Raw genomic sequence first — 22124 nt, forward strand, 5'->3', positions numbered from 1 at the left:
TCTCCCCCCTCCCCCCCCACATCCATCAGTCCTTAGTTTGTTCTCAGCATTCAAGAGTCTCTCATGGTTTGTAACTGTAATATAACTTTTAAATTAAGAGGGTTTTTTTTTTTTACTTTTTATGCAGTACCTTGATTAATAGTAGAGTCAAATTGTACAGAAAAATGGATCATAACTATGTTGAAATTAATACATAATGAAACATTCTAAATTCGTTATGAACTTGAAAATAATTATTTTCTGTGTACTAACAGCTTGAAATGACTTGCTAAAACTCCTGCCAACCATCATAAAGAATAACCAGAGAGAATTTAGATGTAGTTTATGTAGACCATTTCCAGATTTGTTTTTCATAATTTCCCAGACTTAAAAAATAAAAAATATGTAAACCCAAGGACTAAATCTGAACTAATTCTTATTAAAGATGAGTAACACAGATTTCCATGTGTAAGAATAATAGAAACAAAGACAGAGATATGCATCAGAATAATAATAAAAAAAGAGTTATTATATTATCAGTATATATATATGCTCCTGGTAATGTTTTCTTGTCTGTCAATATTTAGCAAAATGTGGGCAGAACCAAATCATATCAGTCCTGCTGCTCACAGTATCAGGGGATCAGACTTCCATAATAACATTGTGTTTCGTATCAGAACACTGACATAAGATAACTTTTCCATTAGGGGCACCTGGGTGGCTCAGTTGGTTAATTGTCAACTTCGGCTCAGGTCATGATCTCACAATTTGAGTTCAAGCCTTGTGTCAGGCGCTGTGCTGACAGCTCAGAGCCTGGAGCCTGCTTCAGATTCTGTGTCTCCCTTTCTCTTTGCCCTTTCCCTGCTTACGCTTGGTCTCTGTCTCTCTCAAAAAATGAATAAACATTAAAAAATTTTTTTAAAGGATATCATTCTTTAAGTAAATATGTATGAAGCTAGGATATCTGGCACTAGATTTTAAATGAAATGATTGAATAAAAAGTTTAATGAACTTTTTTAGATATGAAATTATAGCCTATATTATCACAACATTAACCCTAGCCTACCCAGAAGTTCTCTAACTTCTACTGATGATAGGGCCCTGATAAATTCTATCCCAAAGTCTGTCAACATAGCCTATATGATTTTATAGGCAATTTGTGCTTTTGTGCAAACCTTAACACATGCACATATACCTACATATATATGAAAAAATTAGTTGTGCTGTTATTGATTCCCTTCAATAGATAAACATATCTTAAATGCTCTTTCACAATATACTTTTTCATAACTAATATTTTCAGAAACAAAGAAAAAAGTAAAAGTAATATTTGGTTCAGTTTGGGTCCATATCATGAACATGATATATGTATATATTTTAGGAAGCTATGATACAAACCTTATTTTATTATTTGTACTCTTTTTCTAATTATAAATTCTTGAAGGAAAGAGTTCTATTTTTCTTTTATGCCCAATGCCATCTTGCATTCTTAAAAGACCTCTTGCTTTACCTAGAAATAATTTTTTATTCTGTCATTGTGCCCAACTCTAGACTAAGAGTAGAGAATTCCATGTTGGCGAGGTTTAGACATATGAACATAAATGAGTAAAGGAAACCAGGCTAGAAGGGGACAGCCCTCCTCAGCCCTCTTCTACCCTTCCTAAATCCTCTGACTTATAAAGAACAAAGAGAGGGACTCCTGGATGGCTCAGTTGGTTAAGCATCCAATTCAGCTCAGGTCATGATCTCATGGTTTGTGGGTTCGAGCCTCGCATCAGGCTCTGTGCTGACAGCTAGCGCAGAGCCTGGAGCCTGTTTCAGATTCTGTGTCTCCCTGTCCCTCTGACCTTCCCCTGCTCATGCTGTCTCTCTCTCTCAAAAATAAATAAAACATTAAAAAAATTTTAAAAAATTTTAAAGAACAATGAGAAATATACACCATCAACTGAAATCTTACTTTAAAAAAAAAAAGATCTTCATCGATTTTAAGAGAGAGAGAATGCGTATGAGAATGAGTGCCAGTGTGAGTGGGGGAGGGGTAGAGAGAGAAGGAGAAAGAATCCCAAGCAGGTTCCACCTGACAGCAAGGGGCCCGAGGACACAGGGGTAGATCATAAACCCTATGAGATCATGACCTGAGCCAAAATCGAGAGTCAGATGCTAAACCAACTGAGCCACCCGGGGACCCTAGACAATATATTTCTTAAGAGGCATAGAGTATATCTTAGTCATCTTTTGATTCCCTTAGTTTCATATAAAATTATAAAAATAACACCTAACATGTATTATATTTTTACCGTGTGTCTTGTCTTGCTAAATGTCTTACATACATTACTACATTTAATATTCATAATGAAAATATTAGGTAGTAACTAATTTGTCTTTATTTGATAGCCTAGTAAAAAAAAAAAAGACAATGGAAATTGAGCAAATTGAATGAATTACATGGCTTCTAATTGGGAGAGAGACATTCCTGGGAATCCCTGCTCCTAAGCCTGACCTATTTGCCTTAGACACAGAGCTTGTGCAAAATAGAAGCAGTTCTTCCATTTTGGTTTAAATCAGGCCAGGATAATAGTTAGGAGGACCTATTCATTACTGTCCTGTAAATTATCCATTAAATGTAAGTAAATAAAACCCTTCTACCTAATATGCGAATTTATAAAACATAGTTCCTTCAGGAAGAGTTCACTGCATTACCATATAAATACTCCCTCACTTTTGTCCTCTTTACTACTGAGATTACACAGACAAGAATGAAATACAGAACATGTATAATTTGAATTTTAGTAAATGTTCCCTAAAAGAGAAAATGTTGGATTAAGTACCTTAAAAGTAAATTAGAGAATATTGCACTACAACACCTCATTTTGCACACTGCAATGAACACCCTAGTGTAATTGGGTGGGGAAACTGAGCCACAGTATTCCCTGCTTAAGTGGGTGGTATAAGGAATTACTGTACTTCATTTCAGTGCATAAACTCAACCTAAATAACATAAGAAAGTCAGGCAATTTTCCCATTTGTCATGTTAGAATTAAATGATGATCTGACTTTTATCAATGATAACATTGATAACAAATAAGTGAAATGCCTCGTGAAAAATAAAAAAACTACCTTTGACTCATGACCCTAAAATTTATGAATTTGGCTATTTTAGTATTTTACAAAGGGGTTTCCATTCAGCATAGTAATTATTTTTGTACCATTCAGGAAAGTACAGCTGTGAAATCTCTGCATTTTGACCCACATCGAGTTGTGTTCTTAAGTCTTCTAAGCCAGATATTGGTATTTTATTCCCAGAAATATTTTACACATTTATTTCTTAGTTGTCAGTTTGCTTCATTTTGTTTATATATTTTGCAGGACCTGCTACCAAGCCCTAAATAACAGGAGCACACTAGATCTAATCATAACTCTTAACAGTAAATATATATAGGTTTCCATTAATGCTCAATCAAAAAAGTTATAGGTGGAAGCTTAGAAAAAAATATCTTAGTTTGATGTTTTTAGGAATCCTAAAAACACACAATGTCCTCGATACCATTTGCTGTTTCATCTAAAAAGTAGCTAACTTTCTTCTTCCTAAGCTGCATCCAACAAGCAAAATGTGTTTTCTGGTATTTGCTCATTTTATATATATATTGTGCATTTCAAGGTGTTAAACATGACTTCCCCCAAAACAGAAAGTATTTTCCCTCTGTTTTTCCTCCAATGAAAGACATCATATTGGTGCATTGAAACATATACTATAAAGCACTTGACAATGGCCAAGTTTTTAATTCATGTTGTTTTAATGCAAACAAGTAAACATGATATGTCCTTTTTGATCAATACTGACTCTTCAAACCCCCAAAGTAATCAATGTGTGTTTTGTTTACTGACCTGCTCATAATACTGCTTTGTTTATTTCTATCTCATAACTCTTACAAATGGTATTATACTCCAGACACCTTTTGATTTGCAAGTATGCAGATATGTTTCTTAAGCTAATAAAAGCCATGTCCTTCCTGCCTACATGACAATAGTAGGATCACAGTACAAAGCCCAGAGACTTAAATCAAGATAATTTTCTAAGAAGGCTAAAAGCATTTTAAGAAAGGTATCTCTGAATTATTGGCACTTTATGATCCTGGAACTTAGAGCTAGACAGAGTTTGATTCACTACTTTTGTGCTTTCTGACCTACTTTTGCTCTTCTCTTCTACTCTAAATTGCTGATGCCGATATAATTCATTTTCCTTTGATTTTCAGGTGTTTATTAAGCACCTATTATGCCATGCTCATTGAAGAGGCTGGAAAAGAATGATATAGGAAAAAAGAACAGAACCTTTATTTCGCTTCCATAAGTGACATATTTTTTCTAAGAAGAAATCTTCCCTATCTTGTATCTACTCCCACGTTCCCCACCTCTACCACTACTACCTATAATCTCCTCACCTTCTAGAGAGTCTGTTATCCCACAATTAGAAACAAAATACATATAAAAGAAATTGCCTATGAGAGAGTATCCATTGCACGAACATTTATTTAATCTTCTCAGCAAGAGACTCTATGTCTAGTAATAAGCATAAATGAAGACCTAGCTTAGATTGTCCCGAACCTCACTGAGATGTCACTACACTTCAAAATATAACGGAAATAGAAAATAAAACATAATTTTCTAGGTCATGGCTTTGAAACGGATCTTCACATTTCACACAGAAATGAAGGATATCTGTTCACTTATAATGGGTTGTTAACCCATTATGCTACATTATGACTATATTAATGATGATTTCTCTGGCATTGCAAATCTTAATTATTGACTAAGGGAACAAAAATGTACAGTTTATCACTATGCTGTAAACCATTAAAGCAATAGATTGAATACAGTTCTCTTTCATTGTTAAAAAAAAATCCTTGTACATCTCATGTTCTTCAACAGAAAGTGAACTTCAGGGATTTGGGGACAGCAATTCCTAACATAACTGCAGACTGCAATTGCCTGGAGTAGTTTAAAAACACTAGTTTCTACACCCTATCCCTAGACTTACTGACTCAACTGCTCTGGGTGTGGTCTTGGCATCAGGATTTTAAAGATCGCAGATGACTCTTACGTGCAGCCAATGTTGAGAATCATTGTTCTAAGGTCTTAGGTTGAATCCAATCAGTCATTCCCAAAACTCAGAATTACTGATTTTTTTCCTGGTTTAATTTCTTCTGTCTTATACCCTTATGATGTAGGGGCAAACTGCTGATGGGAAAGAAAGCCCAGAGAAAGGAGACTCTGCTATAGAATTTATTTTGGGTCATGGAAGATGTTTCTGAAGGCCTGATTATTTTGAATCTCTGGTATTTAAATCAGGCTGCTTCCTGCCTTTGCTCTATCCCTCAAATATGGCCAAGATTGTGTGGGAGGGGGGAGGGAGAGGGAGAGGGAGAGGGAGAGGGAGAGGGAGAGAGAGAGAGAGAGAGAGAGAGAGATCACGTGAGCACCAGAGCTAACAAGAGAGATTTGGAAATCAAGAAATGGAGAGGAGAAAAACAGTCTCCCATCATGACCACCACTATAAACAATTTAGGATTTTTAATGCTGGGCATTTAAAGATAATTTGGCAAATGGAGTCAAGCTGTTTGTCAACTGAACAGTCAGACAGTGATAATGATTTTGCATAGTTACAGGAACTGCTGGGAATCAGGAGGTAAATAACAAAACAAAACAAAACAAAACAAAACAAAACAAAATCCTGCAGAAGCGCCTTGCCTCAGAGGCTTGGAGACCTTTGGCTAAATGCAAATATCTCTTCCTTGGTATTCCAATTGAACCGCTCTCTCAGTCTAGTTTATAACCATGATAAAAACTGTAATCCCTGTTAGCAGAATGATTAATGCCCACAGTGGGTTTAAGGCCAATATTCTAAACCAACTTAAGGTAATGTTTTTATTTCAAAACTGACCTCTTCTAGGAGTCTGTGCCTCTTTTATGGCCTGGTGTGCCTGGTATACTAGTGCTTTATGTCGTTAACTTATGTTGCCGACAAGAACAGGTAGTCACCAAGGAGAGGATTTATGCCATGCTTCTTTTTGTACCGAAAGATATACCACACAATGTTGTACAAGGTGGGCACCCTAAAATATCCTGGGAATTTGATACAGTTCTTTGGGTCTTTATTATTATTATTTAAATAATGTATTAATGGAATCTATCTAAAGTAGGAAGGATGAGTGGGGGGAGCAAAGGAATAAGAGACAGATGGACACAACATTGTTTACAAAAGCCTAAAAGCTTTTTCCTCATACTGACCCATAATTTGCCAACAATCAATTGGCAGCTTTCCCAGCTTTCTCATTAAGGTGAACATAATTTGTAGTGTTGGCACTTAATACAGATACCTGTATACCTTGAAAAATATCTATGAGGGGGGCCCAGTTGGCTCATTCGGATAAGTGTCCCACTCTAGATTTCAGCTGAGATTATGATCTCAGGGTTCCTGACTGCGAGTCTTGCATTGGGTTCTGGGCTGACAGCGTAGAGCCAGCTTGGGATTCATCTTCCTCTCTCTTTATTCCTGCCCTCTCTCTCCTTCAAAAATAAATAAACATTAAAAAGTATCTATGCCATTAATGGACCTCAGCAAATTTATCCTTAGTTATAAAAATCTAATATATATTTTTCTACCCAGAAGCAATTTTAGAAAAGGTTTTAAAATTCTGTTTTAGTATCAAATATTTATTAGAAAATTTGGAAACCAAATATGGTTATTTGTTTTAAAGATAATTTCACCTAAGTGCTCAGGACATTGAATTTCATTTCCAAAGCATAAGTAAATGGCACATCTTAACTGTAGGCCATCTTTAAATCAGTTCCTGCTACACATTCCATCAGCACTTGAGCTCTGAGGCTTTCACCATTTTGTGAATAATTGCAAGCTAAGCTCGGTAATCTTTTTCTCACTTCAATTAAAAAAGAAGAAAAACCAAAGAGAGGACATGAGGAAAACAAACACAGGTGCTAAACTGCTGAATGAGTCTATTTTACACTTTAAATTTCTAATGTCACATCTGATATGTCTACACATAGTTGTATGCATAGAAAAGTGTCAAATACAAATGAGAAAATTAGATCCGAGAAGAAGTAAACAGTGCAGGTGATCATATAAGATTACATAAAGAAAAACTGCTGAAAGTAAACCAATTATAAAAGAGGCATAGCTATTATAGGCATAATGAGGTGAGAAGCAAACCTTTCCTTTTACCTGAAATCAGAATATTTTATTTTTCCATAGCAAAGCAATATGTGCTCCTTTTTTCTTCAACAAAATATAGCCTACTGAACGTTCTTTTCCTCCTGTAATAAGAAATAGCTTATACCACTATCATTGATACAATCAAATAAATAACCAAAGTATATAATACTGGCATAAAGATCTCTTTGCTTATCCTTCCTTAGATATCAAAAAAAAAAAAAAATACAACTGCATATCACATACGCATTATAAGATCCTCCAGGGGGAAAAAAAAAAAAAACCAAACCTGTGCATAATTAGATTTTCACACAATGGTTTTAACTCTCCAGTCATATCAGCAGGTTTTGGGTACTAATGGAAAATGGAATTGATGCAATTATGCTGAACAGTGGCAGGAAGCATGCTTTTAAGAGAATCAGCTTAAAGAAAAAAATTCCCAGTTGCATGTGCATTAAAGCTGTCAAGACGTTAAGCTAAAGATCTTCTCTCTGTGCCAGCTAACCCCCTGCCCGACTGAGGAAAGTAACTTTCTGAAGCCATGCCAAGCCCTTTGCTTGAAAATAACATCTTAATTGGTTTCTTCTAATAAAATTCAAAATGTTCCTTTTGGTGATGATAATACAGTCATTGTTTTATTCCAGCTTAATGTTCTGGTCTCTTGGAATGTTCTGATGTTCTGAGTATTACTGTTCAGGAAAGAGGGGAAAAAAAAAAAAAAGAAAAGTTCATGGGTCTGAATTTATGTTAGTAACAATCTACGTGGATGGACCAGCAAAAGTTGGAAGTTTCTGATGCCAGAAAGACTGCTTCTATTTAAATCCAGATTTGCATATAATACCAATAAGATTCTAATTGTTTCCCATTGTTGGCATCATTATTGCATAATAATGTGTATATGTAAATACAGAGCTAGGTTGAGAAGGTTTAGAGAATGTTTAAGGCTCTTACTGGCACTGACACAAGAGAAATTATCCAATAAGTCTTTTCAAATCAAGGGATAATTTAAGTCACGAGGTTTTGGTTTTGCTTGAATTATAACAACTAGTGTGTATTTAAGAAGTTGGAAAGTTCCAAAAAGAGCTCCAAAATATGCACTGCATATTATCAAAACTTCTACATGACTGGTCATCACCTTAAGTTTCTCTATTGAAAGTTTTCCAATCCAGTCTATTGAATCGTTTGTATATAGAGAGACATAATTTCATAATGAAATTCAAAACAACTATCATTTATTTTATAGAAGCCAATTTTATTATCACTTTGCTGCTATTCATTTATTCATTAAACAAGAATGAAGAGGTCCCTGCACTAAGAATTACAGTTCTGTTGGAATTGTGTTTTTACATGTAATGGTCTCCAACACTTGAGAGAAACTGTGGCCACAAACACCACTTCCACCTGACCCAAATAAGCAAGGTCAGGAATATTAGGGTACTTGACTCCCTCTACTCTCAGTTTCTAATTTTGTTAGTGCGATCTTAAAATCTTCAGTCCATTATCAAGTTTCAGTAACGAACGAAGTGCCAGCTTGGTGCACTTCACACAGTTTGTACAAAATTATGTCTATTTACAAAAGAGAAGAGGTCTTTTCTAATCTAATTTTGTGAAATGAAGACTTTAGAAAATGAAACACACAGTGAAAGGTTATGTTTCACATGCTATAATTGGAAATCGGCTAACTCCTTGGCAATTGATGCTAACTATAGTAACACTAGCAACCTGGGTTCTAAGACTTCACTGGCTGTAAAAGCAGCAAGCCTAGGGAACAGATTTATGTACTGATGGTGTCTTTACATATCACTTGCCCCACTCATTCCCTTTATGTTCCCGTTACCTGTAGTAAAGATGGATTACCTCCTTCTGGCAGGTTGTTATTCAGTAAGTCCTTTTGTTCTCACCATTCCTAACCATCAGTGACGGGAAGGAGGTGAGATTCAAATATAGAAGTCACTAGAATTTCTTGTTCTGCTCCTCAGCTCGCTTGCACCAAGCTGGTAACTGCACACCTGTGTCGCAGTAATATGGTAAGTACTAAAGTGTTGCCGAGCTAATCGCCCAATTATTATATAAATTTGTGGTATCTGAAACTTTAAAGTAAGAAAACATATAAGTACTACTTTAAAACGATACCAGGAACACAATAGCTTTTATCTTCAGACTTCTAAATTTTTGTTCTGTGCATTTACAGGACAATATACACTTAGGAAAGACCTAACTGGTAGTGAAACATGACAAATCTTTACTCACAGGGTATGTGTATATGTGTGTGTGTGTGTGTGTGTGTGTGTATAGATAGGACATTTATTTTCTACTCAGATATACATCCCCTCTCCATAACTGATTCTATCTTTAGAAAATGAAACTCCATACCAAGGAAATAAGATGTTTTACTTGAAAGAATTTAGCAACTGTTTCTCGGTGTTATTACTCCTGCAGAGAATCAAGATTTTCTTTTTATGATATCAGCTGTCCTGCCCTCTTCTTAGAAGAGTAGCAATTATCTTTTGTAAAATTATATTGCTTTGACTCCTTTGGTCTATCAATTCCACTGAGACTAGAGACTTGATATTAGCCATTACATTATATATAAGATTAAAGATGAACAATCTTATATTCAAAGTCTGGGTCCTGCTCATTATTGATAAGAAAATCGTTTCAGTGAGGTAGTAACTTAGGGATTAATTAGGTAGAATATTTCATACTTTTTAATAAAGTATGTTAAGTGCTATCAAGTGTTAATACTGAGAAGAGCAAGAATATAAGGCATGTTCACTGACATCACGTTAAACAGTACATAAGTTTATTTTAATGACTTTTTTCCTTCTAGGGCAATATATACATAAGCAGAATAGAACGTTCTAAGGATTGACAAAGAGGAAAATGGTATCCTGATGTACGGAGCACAACTCTTGACGATGGGCATTGTAACTCGGGAAAGGCAACACAAACTCTTCATTAATTCACATGATTAGAGGCAAATAAAAATACAAATTTCTGATAATGTATTGGCTCAACCTTTCCAAAGAGAATTTAGAAACATTTCTAATATAGTGTTAAATATATTTAAAGCTTGATATAGTAATCCGTAAATTATTGCTAAAACCACAGCTATAATTAATTTTTCTCTCCGTATACTATTTCCTCTAGTATTATCTCTGCCACCCTCAACCTGTGGGTCCTTAGCCAAAGCAGTTAGCCTCTCTGGGCCTTCATGGCTAACTACTTCCTAGGAATTCTATAATAAATGACATGACAAGTAGAATATCTCCGAAGAGTTAAAAGCACTCTGCAACAGTAACATACCACTGCTGAGTTCTCAAAGGCAGTTAAGTCCCACTGAATAAGGAGGGAAGGTTGAAATGATTGTTTTTGAAAAGCATGCACCTTGAAAATGTAGAATGAACTTGCCATCTTTTACAGCTCAGCACATTGTTGTAGAGCTAGCACTAACCTAAAATAGCACATGGCTCAGCACTTAGCTCTCTCCCTTTTATGTGCCCTGCTTGCCAATTCACATTCTGCATTAGAAAATATCGAACTTTTCTGTTCCTTGCTTTCAAATTTGTTTTCATTAACAACAGAGGTCCTCAGGAACATATAAATGAAAATGCAGAAGGCAAAGGAGTGCTGGAATTTGCCCAAAGCTTACAGTTGAGCTCTTTCTCAATACTTTTATTTTTGACAGTAATGGGCCTAAAACCAAAATGATTGTTTTTTTATACCTTGTTATATAAAGGATATTTAGGAAATGGAAAAATTGAGCACATCTTGGTGTTATATTTAGTTGATGCTACAGTGGTATCCATAAAAAAGAACCAATCATTTTCTTTTCTTTAAGAGAAAGTGTAGGCAATATTGAACTTACGGAGATACTACTCTGATTAATTTGCACGGTGAGGTGAAGGGAATGAATAATGAATAATAAATGTTTCTATAGTTATCCTTTGTCTGAGCTCAAACTTGTCCCCACAGCCACAAAGGAAGACCTTATGTACGGCAAGGTACGACAGTAGTAGCAGTATGTCCTGAACTACAGCTGTAACTCCCTCATCCTCACTTGCTGAATCTGAAATTGAAGGGGCGATTAGGGACGATATGGAGAATGAATTTTATTTTCTTTATTTTCAGGAAGGATGGACGTTCTAAAAGAAAAGCAGAAGTCTACCGTGACACCTGTAACATGATAAAGTGAATGTACCGAATGCTGGAGAAAAATGTTCTTGTCTTTTCATTGTCATTTTGTGACTGTTAAAACTAATTCCAGCAGCATCTACCAAAATGGCTCTGGCGTCTGACTGCTTGTGTTTTAATTGTGTCCTTTTCCATTCCTGTGACCTCAGGCAACTTACTCTCCAGGCATCTCCATTTTATGAGGATAAAAATAGCACCTAATTCGAGTGTTGTTATGAAAATAAAAAACAATGCCTGGCATAAAGGCAATAGAAATGTTAGTGATTATTATAATAAATACAAATAAATTACCGAAAGTATTTTGTAATAACAGAAGACAAAATAGCATATGTCCATGAAGAATGGAAAAATGCATATCTTTATTTCTAGGTATTGTTCTAAATCAAAATTGCAAAGAAAGGTATGTAATATATATTTTTAATTTGCATATGTGAATAACATATCAAAATACATAATCAATGTGTAATGAATATAAAATAAGCTATCTAAAGCAATCTATGGATTCAATATAATCCCTATCAAAATACCAATAGTATTTTTCACAGAACTAGAGCAACAAATCCTAAAATTTGTATGGAACCACAAAAGACCCCAAATACCCAGAGCAACCTTGAAAAAGAAGAAGAAAACTGGAATCACCACAATCCTAGATTTCAAGATATACTACAAAGCTACAGTAATCAAAACAGCATGGTACTGGCAAAAAATAGATACATAGATCAATAGGACAAGATAGTGCAGAAATAAACCCATACTTATATGGTCCATTAATCTGTGGAAAAAACCAAGAACATACAATGAGGAAAAGACAATCTCTTCAATACATGGTGTTAGGAAAACTAGACAGCCACATGCAAAAGAATGACGCTAGACCACTATCTTATACCATACATAAGAATAAATTCAGAATGGATTAGAGACCTTAATGTGAGACCTGAAACCATAGAACTCCTAGAAGAAAACATGGGCAGTAATCAGTCTTAGCAATATTTTTCTGTATCTTTCTCCATAACCAAGGGAAACAAAAGCAAAAATAAACAAATAGGATCAAATCAAACACAAATGATTTTGCACAATGAAGGAAATCTCCAACAAAATGAAAAGGCAATCTACCAGATGGGAGAATACATTTGCAAATATCGTATTAGAGCTTAATATCCAAAATATATAAAGATCTCAACTCAACACCAAAAACATAATCCAATAAAAACTGAGCAGAGGGGACCTGGATAGACATTTCTCCAAAGACATAGAGATGGCCAACAGACACAGGAAAATATGCCTGACACTGCTAATCATCAGGGAAATATAAACCAAAGTCACAAAGAGCTATTACCTCATACTAGCCAGAATGGCTAGTATAAAAAAGAAAAAAATAGAAGTGTTGTATACTACTGGTAGAAATGTAAACTGGTGCAGCCATTAGGGAAAACGATATGGAGGTTCCTCAACAAATTAAAAATAAAAACACCATATGACCCAGTAATTCAGTTTCTGGGGATTTACCCAAAGGAAACAAAAACACTAATTTGAAAAGATATAAGTACCCCTATGTTTACTGCAACATTATTCACAATAGCCAAAATATGGAAGGTATCTAAGTGTCCATCAACAAATGAATGGATAAAGATGTGGTGTAGACACACACACACACACACACACACACACACACACACACTGGCATATTACTTAGCCATAAAAAGGAATAAAATCTTTACTATTTGCAACAACATAAATAGACTTACAGGGCATTATGCTAAATGAAATAAGTCACACAAAAAGACAAATTCCACATTACTTCACTTACACACAATCAAAGGAAAGGAAAATGAAATGAAACAACCAATAAAAAAGCAGAGACAGACTCATAAATAAAGAGAACTGGTGGTTGCCAGAGAGGAGGGTGGGGGGATGGGCAAAACAGGTGAAGGAGATTAAGAGGTGCAAACTTCCAGTTATAAAATAAACAAGTTACAGAGATGAAAAATACAGTATAGAGAATATCATAAATAGCACTGTAATAATATTTTATGGGGACAAATGGTCATTACACTTATCATGGTAAGCACTTGAGTCATGTATAGAATTACTGAATCATTATGCTGTACACCTGAAATATTATCAATTATATTTCAATAAGAGACAGAGAGAGACAGAGCGTGAGTCAGGGAGAGGCCAAGAAAGGGAGACACAGAATCCAAAGCAGACTCCAGGCTGAGTTGTTAGTACAGACCTGACGTTGGGGCTCGAACTCATAAACCGTGAGATTATGACCTGAGCCGAAGTCAGAAGCTTAACCGACTGGGCCACCCAGGTGCCGCAAAAACCTCACTCTTTTAATTTCATGGTAACTGGAATATCTCAGCTTGGTTCTCAATTACAGGAACCTTGTATCTTTAGAAATGGCTTAATATTACAGCATCATCTTTTGGCAATAGATTTAAGCTTATTAGAATGTGACAAAACTCACCCAGAATAAGAATTACTTTTTTATGCCAGGAAAATAGCAGTTGCCAACTTTTTTCTAAGGATCTTTAAAAGAACACATCACTGTAATATATTTCTATCCTAATACGTCTCAAGGGACATTCTTTGCACTGCTTAAAACTTCCCCAGTTCAAGGCTGTGAAAGAGATTGATTTCATTTTGACTAAGAGTCCTCTATCAATATATATATTAGAGAGAAACAGACATGAAATTTCTTAGCAATTTCTTCTCATCTTCTGTTCTTATTGTGTTTATAACAGTTTTAACTTGCTCTTATGTCACAAATTTAGTGCTGCTCTACTCAAGAGTCTTTATGATTTAGGTAGTGTCCCACTCACAACTGTATTTATCAATCCCTTCCTAATTTCAAAGACACTCTCATGGGAGAAGAATGCAGAGTTTTATTCACACAGCATTCCTTGCAGAGTTTATTCAAACATAAATAGTTTATGTTATTAAAGATGTTTAATTGGTATTTAACTGAAACCATCAGAAGGGGAATTAAAACAAACTGCATTAACACAAGTTTTCCCAAGAACTAAATATTTCAGAAGAGTCAATACAACGGGAATGAATGTTCTCCAAGATTAATGGAGAAAACAAGAACAATTGGCTTTATTTTTATCTCTTGGGCAGAGGCAAACTGTTTTCAACAAATGTGCCTTGTAATGTTAATGCTACCAGAGTTCATAAAGACACAATTTATTATTTTGAGTTTATTGTCCAACAACAATTCATCAGCTTTTGGGTTTAGCTCACTAGTTCACAGGGCTCTTTTTATTTGTTCTTTAATTAATCTTCTTGTCAAATGAGGCAGATATTAAAAGATAAAAGATGTTTTGTAAAATTCCATCATCTTTCATTTATATACTATCGATGACCTGGAGACTTTGACAATTATATTAATGAAAATTTCAGCACTGGAAAAAGGCAAAAAGCATCACAAAGTAAGTAACTGAAAGACCTTATAATCCTATGCAAGCTTAGTCCCTACATTTAATATACTTGTTTCACAATATAAATCGAACTGACATTTTTACGTTTTTAAAACACTGTCGTGCACATGTAAATGTAAAAGTCAACCTTGACCTGGGAAACTGGTCAATATTAGCTAAGGAAAAATGTATCCAAATAGTAGAAATCTTTATAAAGTTTTAATCTTTTAACTGTAATTTTCCTTCTGAGTTTAAAGCCATTAGTCCTAGGCTTCAAAGGAGTGGGGAGCAGTTTAGTGGGGATCTTTATTGTTCAAGTGAACACCAGTGACGAATTAATAGCAGTCACAAATAATTACTTCTCTGTGATGCATTTATCAGTGAATGCATTATTGAGTTTTCATTGCTTTAAATACTTCCATTGGGCACCTTGATAACTCATAGGAGTATCAAGCCAAAAGAAAACTTGAAGTAGAGCCAGACTGCTGTCTATTCAATAAAATGATATTCAGGTTTTTTGAAGCCTATGGAATACTGACTGCATCCTACTTCTTTATTCTATTTTATTTTGTGGTGTTTGTGTGTGTGTGTGTGTGTGTGTGTGTGTGTGTGTGTGTGTGTCTCCCAGGCTTCTTGATTTAAGAGCAAAGTGATGAGTGATGTGGAGACATCTTACTTCTTTATTTCTGATTATGTTTCTGATCTAAAAACATGCAAATAAAAATAATAATCCAATATTCATCAGGATTACTTAAAAAATGTCTGATATCTTAGAGTTGTAGTGGAGAGACAAAACATGCACATGACTGAATCACTGCCTTTATGGTAACAGAGGTGAAACTACTGTGTAACTTTGGATAATTCCTGAATTGCGGTTGATACCCAATCTTAAAAACAAACCAGAAATTTTGCTATTTCAGTTAACTTAATAATATTAGACCATATAAGATTAATTAATTCATTAAATAAATCTCAATTGAAGTAGTGAATTTTGGGGTGTTTGGGGGTGCTCAGTAAGTTAAGTGTCCAACTCGTGATTTCGGCTCAGGTCATGATCTCGTGCTTTATAAGTTTGAATCCTGAATCTGACTCTGAGCTGACAGTGCAGACCCTGCTTGGGATTCTCTCTCTCTTTCTTTCTCTCTGCCTCTCCCCTGTTCTCCCTCTGTCTCTCAAAATAAATAATAACTTTAAAAAAAAATAAAATTGTGAATTTAGGACCTATTAATTTCCTCACATAGGAAATATTCCAAAGAGCAAATATTCCTGAATAAATTCCAACTTATTTATCAAAAGAAAAAGGGTAAAAAATTGAATATACTATTTAGCAGCTATTACTTTAAGAGCATATATATATATATATATATATATATATATATATAACCTATACTTGGTATTTATATGGGTATGTTTATATTTCCATTTTATTTTATGGGTCTATTTATACAGATATATATCATATCATGGTACAGAAGTAGATCAGAAATTATCTCACATGACTCCCTGCCTTCGTGAGGTTTTATGGTACTCTTAATGTTCCAAAAGTGGCAAATAGTTAAATAAAATTTCAAGCCATTCACTATGCCATGGCAATCATAGAAGTAAACTAACTAGGTTGGGTTCTTATTAAAGTTCAGGCTTATCATGAAAAATTGGACTTTAAAAAAATAGAATCTCAATGCACCTAGAAGACTCAGTCAGTTAAGCATCCGACTTCGGCTCAGGTCATGATCTCACGGTTCTTGAGTTCAAGCCCTGCATCAGGGTCTGTGCTGACAGCTCAGAGCCTGGAGCCTGCTTCCAATTCTGTGTCCCCCTCTCTCTCTGTTCCTCCCCCACATGAACTCTGTTTTTCTCTCAAAAATAAAGAATAAAAAATATGTATATAGAATCTTAATGCATCTGTGCATTAATTTAAAAGTCCAGACATATCTAGATGTGCTAGACATATGAGCTTACATGTATGCAACAGTATTAAGATTGAAGGCAATATCCCTGACAGGCCTGATCAAGGCCCTATGGAAGGCTGTGTATATGAGGTCTCTTCCTTTTAATATAAAACACTATGCTTCCAATTAAAACACAAAAAAACTCAGGAGTGCCTGGGTGGCTCAGTCGGTTAAGCATCTGACTCTTGATTTCAGCTCATGTCATGATCTCGTGGTTGGTGAGTTCAAGCCGCTCATCAGCTCCTTACTGATAGTGGGAAGCCTTCTTGGGATTTTCTTTCTCGGCCCCTCCCCTGCTTGTGGTCTCTCTCTCAAAAATAAATAAACTTTAAACACATACACACACACACACACACAGAAAACTCTCTGGAAGAAAATATCTAAAATCTATAGAGATGAAAGTCTATTAGGGAAGAAAATACAGTAATTAGAATATATTAGAGAATTAACTGGAAAGGGTAAATACAAAAGTTGAATTCCCAGACAACATTAAATCTCTACATAATGTATAATGTAGGAAAAGTATGTAAGTAGATGGAAAATATTAGACCATCAGCAATGTACCAGGATACGAGTCTAAAGCTATCCATGCACAAAGTAACCAAAACTTTTTTCCCATGACGGTTTTACCTTAATGCTATAATGAAAAAATTTTGTGAAATTTTGCATTCTACTTAGTAACTGTCATTATTTTAAATTAACTAAAATTCACTGAAGCATGTTGAGAGTGTACCAAAGCTCTACTGGTTAAGTATCAAAATTTATGTTAAATCAACATTTATTGAGCAATAACAAATGGCAGTCTCTATGCTAATTCGGGAGATGTGATTACAGTACAAAAGAAGACCATATTTCTACCGTAAAGGAATTTATAAATGCTAACTCAATTGGAGTAAGTCTTTATGCATTTTAATAAGAAGCACACTATAACCACACAACACATTTTCTAAACTTAATTCATTTCATTTTCAAAACAGTTCTATTAAGTGTATGTCATTCCCATTTTATAGATAATAAATTCTGGATTCGGGAGATTAAGTAACTACCCAAATGTAGCATCCCTAGAAAGTAGCAGGCAACTATGATTTAAAACCAGCTCTGTATGACTTCAAAATCTGTGAATTTTAAAAAATTGTTTGTTTCATTTTGTTCTGTCCCTTGCCCGGGTCCTTCATACAAAATGTTCTTGAAAACATTAAAAGGAATTACTGTAGAGGACTTCCTTAAAGAAGATGACATTATAAAACAAAGCTGAGCTTAAACATCATATAAATTTAGTGTAATAAGGGGTCTTAGAGTTAAGTTAGTCCCCAGATTTTTTAACTGGTTGGGATCCTGACAAAGTTTCAGGATTTCAAACCAAAGTTTGAAAACACTCTTATTTTTTTCCACATAAATGCTGTTCTCACTATACTGCACTACCAATCAAATGTTCATACTTTCACATACATCTAAAATACATGTTTAGACATATTTCCTAAAATTTTAATAAAAACTTCCCAGAGGTCACTAGACACACAGTTTCCCTACTTAATGTTAAGTAGTTTCCCTACTTAATTATAACTAAAATTTTGTTGGTATTTTTCCTTATACAAAAAAGATAGAAGTGTTATGTTACAAAATACATTTCAGAATAATAATTATGACCAGAAATAATCGGTGATATTTTGTAATGGAAAAGAAGCCAGGTCATCGGGAAGCATAAACCCTCCTGAATATATCAGTATTAATAAAAGAAATTCAAAAACATGAAGTAAAAACTAATAGACCTGAAAACAGAAATAGACAAATGCATAAGTATAGATGGCGAGTTCAATTTCTTCTGTCAGTAATTGAAAGAATGAGACAGAAAATCAGTAACGATACAGAAACATAACAAACCATCAACTGACTGAATATACCTGGCATTAATAAAATATTCATGCAATAAAAGCAGAATACACATTCTTTTCTATGTAGGCTATATTCAGTGTCATGAAATGTGTTTTAATAGATTTTAGAGAATCAGAAGCATATTTTGTATGTTCTTGGACAACAAGAAACTAAATCAAAGATGTACAACAGAAAGATACATAAGAAATACAAAAACACCTTCAAATTACACAACATATTTCAAAATAACTTGTGAGTAAAGGAAAAATAAGAGGAGCAACTAGAAGACATTTTGAACTGACTGAAAATCAAAACAAAGTTTATCAAAATATGTGGAGCACTGCTAAACCGTGTACCAAGGAAAATTTATAGCACAACTAGTTAGATCTCAACTGGTTTGGTCTCAAATCGGTGACCTAAGTTTCCATGTTAAGAATTTCCAAAAAGAAGAGTAAAAATTAAACACAAGACACAAAGAAATAAGATAATTTCATTTTAGAGCATAAACCAAGGAAATATTAAACAGAAAAATAAGAAAAAAACACAACAAACCAAAAGCTGATTATCTAAAGAGATCAATAAAAAGGAAAAAATTATCTCTACATGGATCAGTCAGAACATAAAGGAAGTAGACGTAAATTATCAATATCAGAAATGAAGTAAAGAACATTACTACAGATCCTACAGACACAGTGAGGATAATAAGGTAATATTACAGATGACTTTATGTCAACAAATTTAACATTTCAGATTCACAATCTAATTACTAGGTGAAAAATAACCTTATTTTTAATCTGCCTCCTTTTAAAATAGAAACAATGCTTAATATATTTAACTCAGTAATCACGTTTTACATCTATTCAAATGTAGACAATATTTCCATTTTTCTCAAGCTTAGAACCTTTTTGTAAAATGACATGTAACTGATACTTTTTGTCAAACTGTACTATTAATTCCTGGCTTTATAAAATACTACTGCTAAAGTCTCTAATGGATAAAGGTAGAACTATTTCAACAATACATTCCCTTGTATATTAACAAGCAAAACAAATTTGTCTACTGTAGATATGTAGACATATCTTGATGTTCATATGACTCTTACAGATTCCAAAGATTTTCTGAGCAAAAAAAATACAATGACAATAATGCTATGAAATGTGAATCTGTTAAACTACCAGACTTTTTTTCAACAAAAATTCAAATTAATCAAAAAGTACTTGCATGAACTTTCTATTTTTCTGAAAAGCTACTTGGCATAAAGTTAGAATGATAACAATTATAAAATGTAATCTCTAATAGGAATCACAGTTCTTTTAACAAGAAAGATTTCGTTCCAACAAATGTAACTAATTAATAACATCTGAAATACATTCTCCCATAGGACTGATGACCATCTGGTTGACCTTACACTAGATCAATAGGGAAGGCAAATGTGTAAATCATTGTTTCCCAAACATTATCACTCCATCATTCTACCACAAGAAGAAGGATAAAGCTTGGATGGAAGACGAGATCTCGTTTCACACATTTTTAAACTGACTTTGTTAACTGGACTATAAGGCAAGACCGAGAGGATTCTTCGAAAGTTCCATCCAGAAAGAAACTGGCAGAGGACCAAGTAGTGGTGAAGGGAAATAATACAAGACAAAAGAGTCAGGAGGCAAGGAAACTATGAGAATGTAAAGATGCAAATGATGTAATTTGATATTATTTGAATTTCCTCTGAATCATTTTCCAACTCAAAATATTTGGCTGAAAAATAGTGACAGAAATTTTGAAATAAATGAAAGTATATACCATATGGATTTTAATAATATATGTTCATATATGTGTCAACCCTTACAAAGTTCTATATTTTGATGTAAAGAGTAAACCATTTTAGAAGAAATTTAGTAATTTACTCATTGTGTTATACAGAAAAGTTGTAATAAAAATCAATGAGAAACTTTAAATAATAAGAAATTTGGAAAAGGTACGCTGAAACAGGTACACGGTCTAATCTATTAAGAAAAGGAGGACTATAAATTGATTAAAATGTATACCTTTTAACATTTTTTTTTGTCCAAGGTACTTTTCCTATGATATGTCTAAAATATAGTTCACTTCAGGAGTTTTTTGTATTAATTTAGAAATTATGGAATTTCATTATTTGTTCTCTCTGTTGATATATACCTTTAAAACAAATACAGTGATATTCTATCTCTCTGATTATTTCTTAGTAAGACTCTTCAGAAAAATAAAATATCAGGAATTGACAGAAATCTCTGATCAATAGCTTATCTCATCATGCTGTATTCTACATATGCTATAAATTAAGGTAAGTCTTATTCTGTAAGAATCTGTTTTGACTTTGAGAGCATCTAAAATATTAGATATGGTGTATTTTAAAAAGCCCATCATAACTTCTAGCCATTCTATATATAGTAGTTACTGTCCTACTTAGTATTGAAGTTTGGTTTTAAAAGATTATACTACTTAATTTCCTCTGTAAAAGATAAACTGTAAAGTCTTTTCGAAAATGAACCTGATGGATTATCTCTGGTGATACACATGCTTCTAAAATTTATACATTTTGGGTTAAGTTCGGGTTAAAAAAAGTTTGGTTAGTTTTGATGTAATAAAGAGAACAGGTTTAGATAACTAGACAACATAGATAACTATGAGACCACTCCACCTTTCTATATATTGAGAGATATATAGAAAAGAGAAATTGCATTACTCCCTAATGCCTTTATTTTTCATTTCATTAGATATTTCATAGTTGTCAACTTGGAGGAAAAGGTATAAGTAGACTACGAGGTGTTACAGTAATAAAAAGAAAAAAAAGACACTTCAAAGGGTCTGTTTCTCCTTTCTTCATAACTTAACTGGACAGCCATGCATGTTTAGGGGAATGGCTGGCTTAGAAGCTAAGGAAGCAATTAGAAGCTCACACACTCTAAGTTCTAAATCAAGCTCTTTCAGTGCTTATCATAACCTTGGAGAAAGCCCTTAGTGACTTAAGAAGGAAAGAGAAAGAAAAGATATCCATTTGACTGATAAGTGTCAGTCATACTGCTGTTTGAAATTCAAGATAATAGAGCCTTTCCAAGACACTGCTATAGAAAGGTCTGAGAGTATACTGTTTCTCAAGTAAAATAAAATGTGCTCAATGACCAAGGTTTAGGAAGAACCTAAGTTGAAAGAAGTAATAAAAATATAAACAACACTTATTGGCGAGATGATCTTCCAGATCTCTTTCTTATCCCATCTGTCCAATTAGTATGGGTTATATGACTGACCAAAATCATCCATCTGAAAGTTGTTTGAACTATATACATTAAAGCTCGTGCATACATTTGGCAAACCATTTCCTCAGAGGATCTTACACCTTTTATGTTTGTGCAAATTTGAAATAATGCCCATTTTCCTAAGCCTCTGAAGGTAACATTTGTACACAACAGCTATCAAAAACATATTTCCAACTATTCTTTTAGATCCTTT

General features: G+C 34.0%; 1 protein-coding gene across 1 annotated transcript in view; it reads right to left on the reverse strand.

Annotated features, from left to right (window-relative positions):
* The window catches only part of SEMA3C (semaphorin 3C), a 176344-nt gene that overhangs the window by 151389 nt on the left and 2831 nt on the right, over positions 1-22124 (reverse strand). The window lies entirely within an intron of this gene.

The sequence above is a fragment of the Hyaena hyaena genome, unplaced genomic scaffold (assembly GCF_003009895.1).
Source record: "Hyaena hyaena isolate Hyena2069 unplaced genomic scaffold, ASM300989v1 scaffold_415, whole genome shotgun sequence".
Taxonomy (NCBI): Eukaryota; Metazoa; Chordata; class Mammalia; order Carnivora; family Hyaenidae; genus Hyaena; species Hyaena hyaena.